Below are 16,039 nucleotides of genomic sequence, written 5' to 3'. Positions count from 1 at the left end.
GAACCCCTTTTAAAATGGTAAACAGACGGGGAACTTTTAAAATGTACATGTTGGGAGCTGCCATAGCTGTGATTCAGCAGCATGTGTTACAGGCTGACGGTGTTGTGGAGGATGATGCCGACAACCACCGTAGGCCTCGGAGGAGGAGAAGAGTGTTCAGACCAAGGGTAACCTACCAGGTGCTACATGATCTGGAGATAGTAGAGCATTACAGGGTGGACAGCGACATCTTACAGCAAAGAGTAGAGCTGTGCCGGCCACGCCTGAGAACCAGAAACAACAGAGGGGAACCCATCCCAGTGGACACGAAGGTATGTGCAAGCTTGCGAATACTAGCCACAGGTACCTTTCAAAGGCCAACTGGAGATATAATGGGGATCTCACAGGCATCAGCATCCAGGGTACTACACCAGTTCCTGGATGCCATGTTACCACATGCCAATGAGCATATACACTTCCCCCAAACTCAGGAGGAGTTGGCCAGCAATATGCATCACTTCCACCGTGTGGCAAACTACCCGGAGGTACTGGGTACGATAGACTGCACGCACATACAAATTAAGTCACCACCCGGTGAGTATGGTAGGCACTACATAAACCACAAGGGATTCCACTCCATCAACTGTCAGGTCGTGTGCAATGCCCAGGGCATTATCATGGATGTGTGTGCTGGCAGCCCTGGAAGCTACCACGACTCCCATACCTGGCATGCCTCACAGCTGTATCAGGTATTTGTCAATTTGTCAGGGGGAACATCCCACAAGGTCACCTTGTGGGGGATGCTGGCTATGCACTGGAGCCGTGGATGATGACCCCCATCAGAAATGCACACACACCAATGCAAGAATGCCATAATGAGGCACACGCACAAACCAGAATCATCATAGAGCATGTGTTCGGGATGCTGAAATCATGGTTCTGGTGCTTGGACACATCTGGTGGAGCCTTGCATTACTCTCCAGGCATGTGTGCCCACGTCTTCATAGTATGTGCCATGCTACATAATATGATCCTGCGGAAACAGCTGCAGCAAGGTCATAATGGGGGAGGGCCTCACAGTTCACCGCAAGTGCCAAGGCCAACACAGGCACAGAGGGATCCAGACCACGGACATACTGTGCCAGCCCCAGTAGGCAGACGGAGGCATGCCCAATATGCCTACACCTTGGCAAAGAGGGAACGTATAGCACATACCTTGACAGTGTAGGCTCCCACGGACTGACACCCCTCTCCACCTGCACACAGTAACATGGCTGGCACACAAACATGACTACCTGTAAATTGTGATGTATAGGTGGCCCACTGTGGAATCCTACATAGGCAGCCCTCAAACATTGTACACGCAACAGCCATGGGAACACGGAACTGTCAACACCTGAACAGTAGATGCGCCCATCAGCATCTGTCGGTGCTGTGTGTATAGGTTCCCAGGTACATTGGTAGGTACACGCCCAATTGTCAGAGGCAAAACACCAAAAGGGGCAAACAGTGACACCCGTCGCCACAACATCGAGTAAGCAACTGTCACGTACTGGAGCAGAGGCAATCGCGGGAGCACATGTGTGTAAGCACTGTCCTACACACAGTCATCACGGATTACCTGCCGCATTACTGAGGGGCTCCACAAAATGTAATCATGGATGTAGTGTCAAGGCAGGGGATGTACCCATGACAGGCAGTAGTCACCCCGGCATGCTGCATCCATGGTTGTATGAAGGTGTAGCAAATTATCCGGTGTACCTAACTGTGATATACATACCCAGTGCTGGAGTACAGCCAGTAAACATCACATGGACATACCATTAACTGGACCCATCAAGTTGTAAACTAACGGAGTCATCCATGTGAGTGTAGTGTGGAGTAACTGCTGTAGTGCACCGCACATACAAATTTACATAATTCGTGTACAACCCCCAGATGTCCAAAAGGTACATGCAGTGACTGTCGTGCATGTTCCCGGTCCCACGTCCTGCAAGGGATGTAACATAATCCCGACGGCACGGGTAATGCAGTCCGGATGCAGGTCATCAGAATATGTGTAACACACGTTAGCGGGAATAAGCGTTGCCCACAGCTGGTAAGCGATGTTTAAATACGACTATACGGATATGTGCGAAACAGGGCTAAGTGTCACAGACCACTGCGCAGATCACGGTCAGTGATGTACAGAACAGGTGACACCAGCATTAGTCACCCCTGAACAAATAGCACCTGCTCTGAAGGGTAAAACGACCACTGCCAGGAGTGGAACAGGCAGTCATGTACACAATCACCCAACACTATTGCAAGGCAAGATGTACGTACGGTAGGGTTGCCGCGGTTCAAATGACCAATGTGGGACATGCACCAGATGTCAGCAGGATGACACACACCCGGCCAGGACAAAAACCAGAACAACAGTGTTTTGCATAGATAAAAAGCTTTTAGTTTAGTAATGGTCGCAGGTACGTGTTCCGTGTCCTGTAACATGTAAGTGGGTCAGATACAGAATAAGTGTGTCATGCAACAATGACATAAACTATAGGGAATATGTTTGTCCCAAAGTTGCAGGACATTTGCTATGTTCACAAATATTTTGCAGGACACAACTGCACAAAGAGGGATTGTCCCTCGCAAAGTGCAATGGGAGGTAATCTTAACCTATGGCAGGTGTGTAATGTGACAGGTACAGACACAAACATGCGGAGTCTAGGAAACACAGTATACACTGACAAACACACAATGAAAGGCGTAGAGTGCCTGTCACCACCCCTGTCCGAGATATGTATATATATATATATATATATATATATATATATATATATATACACATACAGATATATATATATATATATATATGCACATATATAATACAGATAGAAAGGGCGATAGTGTGATATATGTCGCTATACAAGGGGTCACTGGCATCTGCAAATATATAGATAGGTTGACGACATTCTAAACACCTTTGAGGTACAAATAAACAGGATACCGCCAACTATGGAACGTGTCACACACTAACACACGTTACCAGGAGGATGAAAGACAGAAAGAGCACAGTACTGGAACGGTAGAACCACGAGCAATAGGACGATAGTAAGGACATGTAGTCACCGCTGTCGGCGGTGCGGACCACATAGGTATCGTGTACAACTGTGGCTGTGTGTGATGTAGCCTGTGTATGTGTGTGATGAGGGTGCCATGTGTGTTCTCGTGTGACTAAAGTGTGTCGTGTGTGTCTGCATAGTGTGTCTGTAGGTGGCAACTCAGAGGTAGATGACTACGGTAGGTGCGGGTATAGCTATCCATAGACATGCGGTAAACACCTGTCCCACATTGGGAGGGATAGCCCCCCCTGGGCAGGTGTGTCCTGACATGAAACATTAGAAAGGGCAACTGTCCATGAGTGTAGGACATTAGTATGTCCCACATAATATGCAATAGTTGCAGGAAATACTCATGCCTGTATGTAAGATACAGAAATGTTACATGCAAACCGATAAGTAGTGAAGGACCAAGAACAATAGGTTTGTAATGAGGATAAAAGTATGTGCTATCCTGTGTACTGACTGTGGCCATATGTCAGCCTGTAAACACCACTGTGTGACCCGCAAGTGTCCAACTATGGCCATATGAAAAGGTGGCAAGCCATGTGACAGTGGGTCTGACACCAACACCACTGCAATGACTGCAAATATCTGGGGCAGACATACACGGGATAGCGTTCATTTACAAATATCTCTGCACATATCGCCGTACATCCAGAGGTATGGAAGTATCAACCGCACCTGCATACCATATTGAAACCAATTAACAATGGCCCACAGTAAATTCCCATAATAGAAGTCTATTAAGTGATAGCACTGTAATTAGGGAAGGGGCCCACACACATATATATGGACTACGTAGAAATGCAAGCCTCACAAAACCGTATATGCTACGTACAATCGCCTACATTCCCCACACTGTAAACAATAGCAATACAGACCGTAACCACAGCCCAAACATCTAGTTAGTCAATTACATCTGCTGAACCATTGACATACCTTGTGAGAGACATTTAAAGGCGCCATGCAAAATTGTATCCGTCGTATAATGGAACAAACGGCGATGTTACAGGTGTTTGCAATAGTCCTTTATCAGACAGGTGGGATGACAGGTACAGTCACAGGTAGAATCACACACAATCCACGTGGGACATGACCCCAAAATAGACTTGGCTCTACACAAAGCAGTTGCAATTACACACAACAAAACACAATACAGGCCATCTCCCCGAAGGCAGGGCAAATGGCCAATGCCCAGGTGGAGAATTCAATTATACCCCACTGCTGCCGTGTAATTGGCGAATGGAGTAGCTGCACAGCTGAAGTGCACATAATTAGTCACACCGGACCACCAATTGGCAGCAGTAAACCACATGTTACAGGTATAGATGTATATAAGGATGACTTGCCAGATATGCAAACTGTATGCTCATACCGTATAACACTTGAAAGAGTGATACAGAGGAGCGAGATAGAGATGAAACACCAGAACGATATCAAGGTATGTATAACACTAACTGTAAGTATAGTATGTTCTGAATTATGTAATGTCAGTGTATGCATAGCCTGGTTTGCAGTAATTAACAGTGTCCGCCATGCATAAAGTGGGGAATGGTATTTATGTAGCGATGTCTCGCTGATCGTACCAATGCTTGTAGAAGATGTGCATCCAGCAGTGGGCTACATGGTAAACAGCACAGACACCACAAGGGATGCAACATGACGGCGTTAAACAGAACAATGTCATACGACCTGCCGTCAGTGGCAGGGTATGTCCAATAAGTACGTGCCATAGCAGGGGATAGTATATGTAGATATACTGTAACAGTACACATGTGTATGGGCATATAACATCAATGACATGTCTAAGGTGGACCCTCTGTGCAAGTAATGGCTGAATTATGGGATACCATGTAAAACATGTGTAATGTATAGTACAGTAGATTGATGCGTCAGATATGTTACACAGGAGAACAGGCATATGATGCATAACAAAGGTATCATATAGTGATGTGAGTACTATGTAATTAAGATATGTATAAACAGTTATAATGAAATAACTATGTACTCCACTCTGTGCATTTGCAAAGGACGCAAACATTACTCCCATACTAGAATAGCAGAAGAGATGTGACAGACAAACATGAACATGATTGGCGTGTACAATAACAGTAGACATATGGCCCGTAGTCACGGGACATTGTAATAGCGTGACAGCCAATCTAACTGGAAGGGCTATACCAGTAACCATGCACAAAGGACATATAATAGCTGCACAGGTTCATAGTGGTGTACCATGCAGTCTGGCAAGTCAATGTGTAACAACAACTACAGTGTGCATACCAGTGGCACCTCTCCAGGGTAGTGTCCTGTGAACAGAAGAGCCATGTGTAACCTGCATCATTGCACAGTACAGCCCCTGCAGTGATCCCTGGCATACATGTGTCCACCATCCAGCAAGCGAGGTATCACATGAACACTGCTACTGACTGTCCATGCATGATGTACATAGGAAACATGTCCCAAAGCATGGTGAGTGTCTGGTCTGGGAATGCAACCCCCAAGCACATGCCACACACAATCGCGTGTGTGCACATATCCATGAACATCATGGTCATAGTGGCTATTGTGTATGTCGTGTATGTGGAGTATAACCATAAACATATTTGCAGACATGGGCCCTGTCTTTGCAGCAGACGTCACCCCTGAGTATGTAGTCTGCAAATGTGTACAGATGTGGTGTCTGTACATAAGCCACATATGCCACCAGGTGTAGCTCAATAAACATCATGGCATTTTAATGTTGGGGTATGTAAAGCTGTTGTGTATTGTACACCCTACGTGGGGTGTTGTACCCATGGATGTGTGTATACGTCCGGTGTTCAGAGGTACAATGGGTGCCTATGTACCAGCTACACACCCAGGACAGACATGTGTGAACATGTAGATGGATATCCATGCCACAGTGGCAATGTGGTAATCACAGGAGTGTGTGCGACATACATGTGTCTTACACACATGTACAATGCAACATGTATGTAAGGGAATAACACCTGTGTGATAACCAGTGAGAGGATGGTGTACTGCAAAGGTGATGTACACACCAAGTGTCTTGCAGGTAGAGGCCATGATGTTCATATCGGTATCTGTCACAGTGACACCCATATGGATGGGGTCTGTATCAGCTGGTGGAGCAACAATGGCGCTGGGTATGCAGTGGTCTGTAAAGCTAGGCAGGGAAGTCCCATCAGTGGTAGCCTGTACCTCAGGGAAGCATATACCGAACATGAGGGCCCCATGACTGAGGACTGTGGTAAGCCAAGTGTAAATGGATTGCAGTATGTGATTTGGTATGCCACCCTCAGTGCGTGTGTCCCGTCCATTAGCCACATTGCATAACATTCGGAGACATATGTTGTGATGTGCAGGTGAATGTGTATGTAGTCAATACCAGAATGGAGAACGGTGCTGAATGGCAGCGAGAGGACAATGCAGGCTGTGTGGACACCTGTGTCATCATCAACAACTCTGGTGACTGTAGGAAAGGTGCTCAACAGGTGTAGGAGGCATGCTGTGGCCCCAACAAGACCAACCCAGCTGGCATCAAAGGACTGGGGCAGAACAGAGACTCAACGAATGATGTCCATGATTATGTGCCCTATAGCCGTACATAACAGACCAGTGAGGTGTGTAGGGCAATAGTCCCTGTCGTGCAGTGTGGCGCCACCTGTGAGGAGTGTTACAGTCACTGTGTGCCAGTCAGGGTCCACAATGTCTGGTACAAGGCTATTACTGAATATGGTGTCCCAGTGGGGAGAAATGCTGTTCAGAGTTCTGTGGACATCACGGCCTGGGATATTGCAGGGTGTCAAGGGGCCTGTGTCCTAAGACATATAGAGTGCAGGTCAGTACTGTGTAGGTGTGACTGCAGGTACACCGCAATGTACCTGCAAGGAATGTGGCCCTGCAGGGAGTGGGAGGGTGTAATGTTAGCAATGAAGCCATCAGACAGGATGTTGCCAACATCATCTGTTACTGTCATGTTCCAGAGTGACAGTTGTATGTGTAAGCAGATGTGGGTATTGCATACGACTACTGACATACCACCAAAATGCTCTGTGGTGCATCATGGAATGTGTCGCAGTAATGTGTATGTAGCTAGTTATGGTGTATGTGATATGTGATCCTGTGACCCTACCGAGGCTGACCAGTGAGTCACGTCACCCATGGGAATGTACACCACTGTGTAACAGCCCCCACCTGTTGTTGTAAAGTATGTCCGTGGGACTGCACCCCCAGAGTGTCATCTTTATTCTGGTTTGTACCTGCATGGCTCTGTGTGGAATAGCATGAACCACATTGTCGTGTACATGCTATTGAAGTGCACTGGGGTATGTCTCAGCGTTTGCATGTGCATTGTCCACCTGCACATGTGTCACGGCAACAACTACCACTGTCATACGCCATCTGTAGTTGGTGTTGTAGTACTCATCTACTGTGTATGCCATGAAGTGTGTGGTGCCGGTATGTGGCTAACAAGGGTGGGTAGCAGATGTTCGGATTCCACCAATGAGGGGACAACAGCAGGTGTCGAACAGCAGTCACATGTTGGTAGTGTCCATGTCAAGGATACTGTTGGTCTTGGAGGTGGTGTATGGGTCAAACCAGCTGAGTGGAGGTTATGACTCACGCACAGTGTATGCCTAATGTGTCAGTACATGTGCGGCTATCACAGTTAGGTGTGGGTTACTGTCAGTCTCACATTAGTAGCAGCAGTAGTTCCGGACACAGTCATATGCACGTGGAGCACCTGTGATGCATTGTGCGAAGTAACCAGCCGGGATGCGTGTACAACATAGTGGAATATGGGGACACCTCAGCTGTGGGTGTGCCAGTCCAGGTACATGCCTGAGAGGTATGGTCTGTCTATATCCAGTCATTGCAGGTGTACTCTGCAGAGCCAAGAGGTAGGTCCCAGTCACTGCAGAGATATTTCAGTGGTGCAGTATCAGGTGTGCCTTGCCTGTGTTCGTCACAGAGGATGATGTCAAGCATTGTGTGACATGACCACATGCTTCGCTAGCCTGTTCCTGTTCTGGTGGTGACTGTTATTGGGCACTGTGCAAGACAGGCAGTATAAAAGCAGCAAGAGACCAACATGTGATCCGTACTCCTAGGGCTGACAGGTGCAGGTCAGCTGTGCCACAGCATCATGTTGTTTGGCCAGGTCTGTCAAAGTGGACGTTTACTAGATGCCTGTGGAATGACAGCAGAAGCAGGGACAACTGTTGGGAGTGACACAGTCATTCGTAGTACAGTGGTAACAGGTCCGGATGAACGCAAAATGCTTCCCAGGGCGTGGACCACACCAGCAGGGTGACAACACTGGTGGGCTATTGCATGTCCCTGCACACATAGTCTGTGCCCTGAGTGACAATGTCTGTCACAAAAACATGGAAGGGGAGTCACACAGTACCTGCTGACTTGTGGCATGTGTGCATAGGTTATGTTGCAGAACCAGTTACTGGACAGCAGGATGTAAGTGACTATTGCCTTGTGTAGCCTGCTGAGTGGAACAGCAGTGTGACTGCCGACAGTCACCTAAGACAGATGTGTTGAGTATATTCTGACACCCTATTGGCTGTATGTGATGGGCACACGTGTCTGTAGGCTATAGGTTGGCATGGTTGTGTTTGGCGATGTGGGCTGTTGTTGGTGCCCACACAGAGTATGGAGGGGTACTGTACAAGGTGTCTCCATATGTGTGGCCTGTGGTGGGGATCATGTGAGACCATGTGATGTGTGGGGTGCATTGCCAATGTTGCACAACCCCACATGACTGTCAGGTGCAGTCAGGGTTGGTGACAGTATAACCCCAGCAGAGCTGCATATGTGCATCCCCCACAGGCTGTACTGTTGTATGTTGGGAAGTGTGCATTGACTGTGGACATGAAAATAGCTCTATTGCCACATGTACAACATAGTCATCATAGTGACAGGCAATAGCACTGGTATGTGCCAGTTGGACATGCCTGTATATAAGTGGTACATGGCAGATGGACAGGCTGTAGAAACCACCATGTCTCATGAGGTATGTGAGTGATGTGTGTACGACAGCTGTTGTACAGTTATCAAGCTGGAAATATAGGGACAGACAGTGTACCTGTGAGAACTGCTGTGAAATGGGTGCTAAACTAAGCAGTAGCTCATAACGTGCCAAGAAGCTCTGAATAAGTGCTGAGCATGCCCACACATTACAGATAGGGTGTTGTATACTATCAACCCACATGTGTTGACAACAGTCATGATTGGTGGCACCGCATCAGAACACTGCCAGGTATGGTCTGCAGGTTCATGAACCATTATCAATGTAGATGTTAGCAGTACAGATGTACAAGACAGTACGGATGTTCAGCTGCAGATGCCTGTGTATGTCACAGGAGTGTTCTACTAGTGGCCTGTTGACAGACTCACAACTACCAAAGGTGCTACAGTGACATGTGCATATCACACAGTGTCAGCTACAGTAAACCAGGGTTAATGTGTTGTACCCCACCCACATTGTAGCCCATACCATACAGACAAATGTCAGCCATCTGTGTATGTGATGATGTGAATGGCCATGACCTATGGGCAATTGTTGTCACAGTGTTGTGAACAACATACAGAATGGGCTGTGTGTGTGATGTGTGTGACATATGTGCACATTCTGGTGGATGATATCAGCAATGACACCAGTAGGGAATACCTCTGCACCCATTAGGAAACACCTAGGCTGTGGTCAACAGTATGGACACTGTGTTAGGGATGGTGTAGTGTAGTACACCTCCCTGAGCTGGAGACATCTCCCTGGCCCTTTAGGTAGTCATCCGAGGTACCGATGACATGACAGGGTGGTATCCATGTGCACGGAGATCATTGGACAGGCATACACAGCACCTGTGTGACCAATATTGGAATACACATTACCCTCCAGGGGTAGGGCCCATGCGTGGATGGCCGATACCAGCCTCTACAATACTCACCTTCAGTATGCAGCATGCTATCCACCTTGCATACAGACATATGTGACACTATGCTGTTAGACATGCTACATGCCCATAGCCTGATCTGAAAGACATACATCATGGACAACTACCATCCTACGACTAGGATGGCCACATGCTGGACAGATCCCTGTGCCATACCTGTGACATACTCCCGCCATACAATGCAGCCCTGTCCACATAGCTGCACATATCACCCCTGCCATACATGGTGTGATGGCCATATGGTAGATGTAGTATCATCTATCTGGATCAGTAATGTGTCACTAATGCCCCTCATGGTGGCGTAATGGGTGTTGGATACAGCTAGAAAACCCAGCCCATACATGCTATAGCCGATAACCTTACCTGCGAATGATGTCCGACTAGCCATTGTCCCGTGTTTATCACATGTGCAACACAGGTGCTCCGTGGCAGGATGTTGAACAGCTGTGCATTGTAGATGTCCATGGAAAAACAGATGCATGTACAGGTTTCCATGCGTACTTGGTGCATTGTCACTGCCCAAGTCCAGTAAGGCTGTGTCTGTGTTAATATGTGACATATCTACAGCATCTAGGTCAACAGCATTACCAAGGATACATCAGGCATGGGTAGATAGGTAAGAACACCAGTGCATGCAAACAGACATGTCCACATGGAGACTGACATCACATGCAGTAGGAACACTAATGAGGTGACACACATATATGGGGATGATATCTAATGCATACTGGGTGTTACATGTGTGGGACACATACATGTCAGTCGTGTTAGTGTCATGTTGATTTGCAAAGATAACTGTGCAAATGTACTAGAATGTATGTGCAGCAGTATCACTGTACATGTCTGTAAATGTGACCTGTCACCTTCATCATGTCTTACAGATAATGCCACGTACAAGCCTACCAGCATATAGCCGACAGGAGGATGATGTCGTAATACCGTACCTCCATGAGAACTATGAGGCGTTATTTAGCCATGTGCCACAGCATGCACAGCAGCGGGATGACCTGTGGTAGGATCTTCGCAGGAGGGTCAATGAAGTGGGCGGCCACAACTGCACCTACCAGCAGGTGCGCAGACACTGTATGGACCTCATATTTCATGCAAAACAGCGTGCCACTGCAATTGCCAGCAAACAAGGTGGTACGGATAGTGGGCCACCAACCCAGCCTCCACTCACACACACGGAGGAGCTACTGGTCAGTCTGGGAACACCCTCAGAACAGCCCCCACAAACAGTAGCTGCCATCGTGGAGGTGGGTGTCTCCCAACCAATGAGCCTGGAGTTGCCTGGTAAGTCAGTACTGAACATATGGCCAGTATATCCCACGTATGTGCATGTGTCAGTGTACATCATGTAATGTAACAATATATGCAAGGTATGTGGACACACATGCTTTATGCTACCCTGTGTGCACCATATCTCCGACCTGTACAGGTAATTGCAGGATGTCCAGATGTCTGCCTCATATTGTCGGTGTGTTCCCCTTAATATCTGTCCCTTTCTGGCAAATAGCTGAGGAATGGAGTCATTAAATGATGACATACAGTTGTGTTTACGACTGCACATTCCATTGCAAACCCATGTGCATGCAAACCTATTGGTCTATCAAATATCCAGGTTAGTAAGAGCAATATGTCCCCCATCATAGTAGACTTTGTCCACATTTATTGTTCTAAGAGGTTGAGAGGTATGGTATGCACACATGTGCTGACTATATGCTATTGTACAGGTGAATGTGTTAACCTGCACTGTGCACCCTGTGGCTGTCATACAGTCATGGATAATGTTCATACTGCTGTGTCACCCTATACAGGTAGCTCTGGCGTGCCGCACAGACAAGAGTCCGATGCAGGTGAGTATACCATCAGTATCAGGCATGTCAAAGCATAGATCTATTCGCCATGTGGCCAGTTAATACATGGATATACAGGTTGCATCACCCATCATCCACACAGGCCACCCATGTGCAATATATACAACTGAAATGATACACAGACATGAACTACAGTATTTGTCATTGCTACATGTGTGTCCAGCTGTGCATACAATGGTGGAGGTGTTCTACAATGGAGGCATATGTACTATACAGTGGAACAGAATGTGTGGTACACAAACCAGTACCGCACTTTGAGCTGTGATATGGGCAGACCACAGGCGTCACCATTGTTTTATAAGCCCCTGCAAAGGTTTCACACATTGTGATGTTCCATCTGACATGTCCGAGACACGTAGCGTTTTGGTTGCAATATTGTCACAATTCCCCATAACCCATACCCCACATACACCTGTTGTCTGCATAGCCCTGTGGATGGTGACATAAGCAACATCTATGGGTGTATGTCATATGGGACAACACAGACATGTGTGATAGACGGCTATCACATACATGACCAACACATGTGCACACATGGCCATGGGGGATGGTCAGAGACACGTAGCCACACAGAAGATGGGATGTGGATACATCCTGTCCCACTTTGTCCACACATGGTCCAAGTACAGCCGTACTAGACCAATTGTACAGGTGATGTGGTATGCTGCACATCATAACTGCTTGTGCACAGCTAGCGGAGGTGTCAGTGACATGTACCTCATAAGATGTGTTGAACATGATGTCTGTGTCATAGCATGACGGTAGTCACCTTCATAGATTTCACTGACAGTGACACCAGGCCACAGAAACAGTACTCACCCCCCCTGCCATAGGACATCACTGTTAGCTGTGCACCATGTGTGCGTGGTACATCAATGTCATGTGTGAAATGGTGACGTGACAGGTCCGCTATGTATGGACATGGTTGCCAGGCAGCTAACACTCTGTAGTCATCGTGCAGGGGTGTCATCTGTATGTCCTCCAGTGACCTGACACATGACACAGCATGGTTGGGTGTGTATACACCTCAGCATCATAGGTCACAATCCACAGGTATGTCATGGGTATGCATGCAGTTCGGGATATGCAATGTGTACATAACATGCACTGTTTAGCAATATAGACACCTCATGATGCCATGCAATGGCACAGTGTCTGTACATCACACTGTACAGCAATGTAGATGGCCCAGTCCCCTACTATGCCCATGCACATTTACTCAACATGCATTCTATCTGTAGGGCATATGGACAACACCGCAATGTGATTCCCAGTATGATTCTGTACATGTGTCACGACACCATTGTGTCAGGCATGCATGCATGTTAATGAACATGTCAGCAGATTACATGTCAAGGTCACATCAGCCATGTGTACTGTTATCCTGTTCTGGTCCACATGGTGTATCACGGGGATGCATGCATACTACCATGATCGTGTGAATTGCATGGATAATGATATGACACCTGCCTGCTGTAGTGTGCATTCCAGGGGGTATGCTTACAAACACTATTGATGTCTGAGCTGCATGCTGTCAGCTGTATCACAAGCATGCTGCATGCCATCTGTCATCTCACATGCATGGTGTGTCAGTGTGTGTGTCGGTGTGTGTGTGTGTGTGTGTGTGTGTGTGTGTGTGTGTGTGTGTGTGTGTGTGTGTGTGTGTGTGTGTGTGTGTGTGTGTGTGTGTGTGTGTGTGTGTGTGTGTGTGTGTGTGTGTGTGTCGGTTTGTCTATTGTAATGTAGAGTATTTCTTTGCAATCACAGGTGATGTAGGTGTGTTTCCCTCCTGTGGTCCATCTGATAGTGTCCCTACAGATGCTAGCAGTGATGAACATATGCACGAGGTACAGGCAGGGATGTCAAGGGGGGGAATCTGTGCCAATGGTTACTATCCCAGCTATGTCCCCCTCTTCCCCACACACAGTTCAGCTGCCAACACATACTGCATCTACAGTGGCCATAGAGGAAGGACAGTCATCGTTTGTTAGCATTGAACAGGAACGTGTGGTGGCTACAGAAGGTGTGTCTGCACACCATGGTGGCAGTATATTGACTGCAGATGTGCCACACAGGCATGTGGCTGGTGCTGCTCATAGGAGGACCTCTGGCAGACATGCACATGCAGGACATAGCGCAGCAGCTGGGATCACCAGACGCATGTTGCAGACTGTAATGGCGGCACAGGCACGTGCCGAATGGCAGAACAGAGAAGGACACAGGCTGCAGAGAGCTGCTATCAGTACCCTAAACAACAACATCCAGGCATTGGTTGGTGCTCAGCAGCAGCTTGCTGATGTTTTGGACAGGCGATTGGGTGACATGGTCAGAATCCTCGACCGTGGCATGTCAATCCGTGAGCGTGAGCTGTCTGTGCTGGAATATCTGGTAGGGGTGAGGCGTAAGACATATGGACGTAGGCCAGCTACACCACCTAGTGCAGGTCAACACAAGCGTGCCACCTCACATGGCCGCTCCCATAGTGCCGGTAGCAGTAACTGCAGCTGGTGCTGCGATGTCCACACCAGGTCACAGCAGGCCACGTGGACGTGGCCCTGGATGTTCCCAGCAGGGACATGGTTCCAGTGGCCATGTGTCATCGGACAGTAGCCATCCTGTACCTCTGCCTGGTAGTGCCCGTGCAACCCCTGGCAGGAACAGGACACATGGCCGTGTCCGGTCACAGTGAGCTGTACAACCTGGTCTGTACATTCTGGAGCTGTCCATAATACCCTTGTGTAGGCCTCACAAATGACAGAACTGTGTGCACACATACACGCACACAGCGAACACAACTGTAGGGCTCCACAACACCCACATACATATGGAACAGACATGTCCATTCAAATCACTGGCCCTTACCCACACACATGATGTCATCCATTGGTGCAGCCTATGCCCCTGGCAAACAGTATCACCCTGTGCATATGATGAAGCCTGTGCCACATCCCTGTCATCCACACCATCGGTGCAGGGATATGCTCATATGGTCTGATGCACAGGGTGAACAGAATAGTGAGAGGTGTATCTAACATTACTTGTGTATGCATATTGCAGGATGTGTATGTTGTATTAGTCGTGTGTGAATACTGAGATGTGAGAGGTGTATCTAACATTACTTGTGTATGCATATTGCAGGATGTGTATGTTGTATTGGTCGTGTGTGAATACTGAGATGTGAGAGGTGTATCTCACATTACTTGTGTATGCATATTGAGGGATGTGTATGTTGCATTGGACGTGTGTGAATACTGAAAGATGTGTATGTGACATCAGTGGTGTACTGTCAACATGCACCAGTCATACCATGTAGTCCAGGTGCAGCATGCATTGTGATATGTTCACAGTATGTGTCTCAGTTACAACAGTAACAGCATGTTGGTAATGCCCTGGTTCCCTCCTATGGTGTACTGGCATGTGCTTACAGGTAGCAGTGTTTGCAGTCCCCCATGTGTAACTGTGGAGTACTCACAGGCACGTATGGCAATATCAGCATGCTAAACGCACCCTCAACCCGACTGTTGGACAGTCGGACATGACACAGATGTCTGAACATGACACAGATGTCCACACATATACTGCACATGAAGCATGTGGTCAGTTGAACAGGCTACAGTGGACAGAGATGTGACATACATACCGGGAAACATTACAGGTATGTTGACATGGTGCAGGGGTTGTACACAGCGGTCAGGCCAATGATGACGTTAGAGGCCACCTGATAGCATGAGGCCACACTGTGTAGCAGTAATACCCTGTCACAGTACAGGTAGATGGCCACATTCATGGGGTCTACAGCACTATAACACATGTTTATGTGTGGACCCATGCCTATGTTGCCATCACCCTTGTGGTACTTTGCACCCACACAATGTGGCACAGAGAAGGGACATGCACAGGTAGCCAGTATGGCTGGGGCCGATAGCATCAACAGGGTAGTAGACTGCATCACCATGAGGGGTTAGTGATCCTGTTTCCACAGTATGGTAGCATACACCCTCACACCAAGCAACAGACAGCCATACATACATACATACACAGACACACTGTGGTGACTAGATATGTGTGTACGGATAGCCGATGTGTGTGATGCACCACACCTGCT

This window comes from Protopterus annectens, chromosome 9.part0 (genome assembly GCF_019279795.1).
Source record: "Protopterus annectens isolate FY-2018-M chromosome 9.part0, PAN1.0, whole genome shotgun sequence".
NCBI classification, from domain to species: domain Eukaryota; kingdom Metazoa; phylum Chordata; order Ceratodontiformes; family Protopteridae; genus Protopterus; species Protopterus annectens.
Note: the sequence above shows the minus strand (reverse complement) of the source record.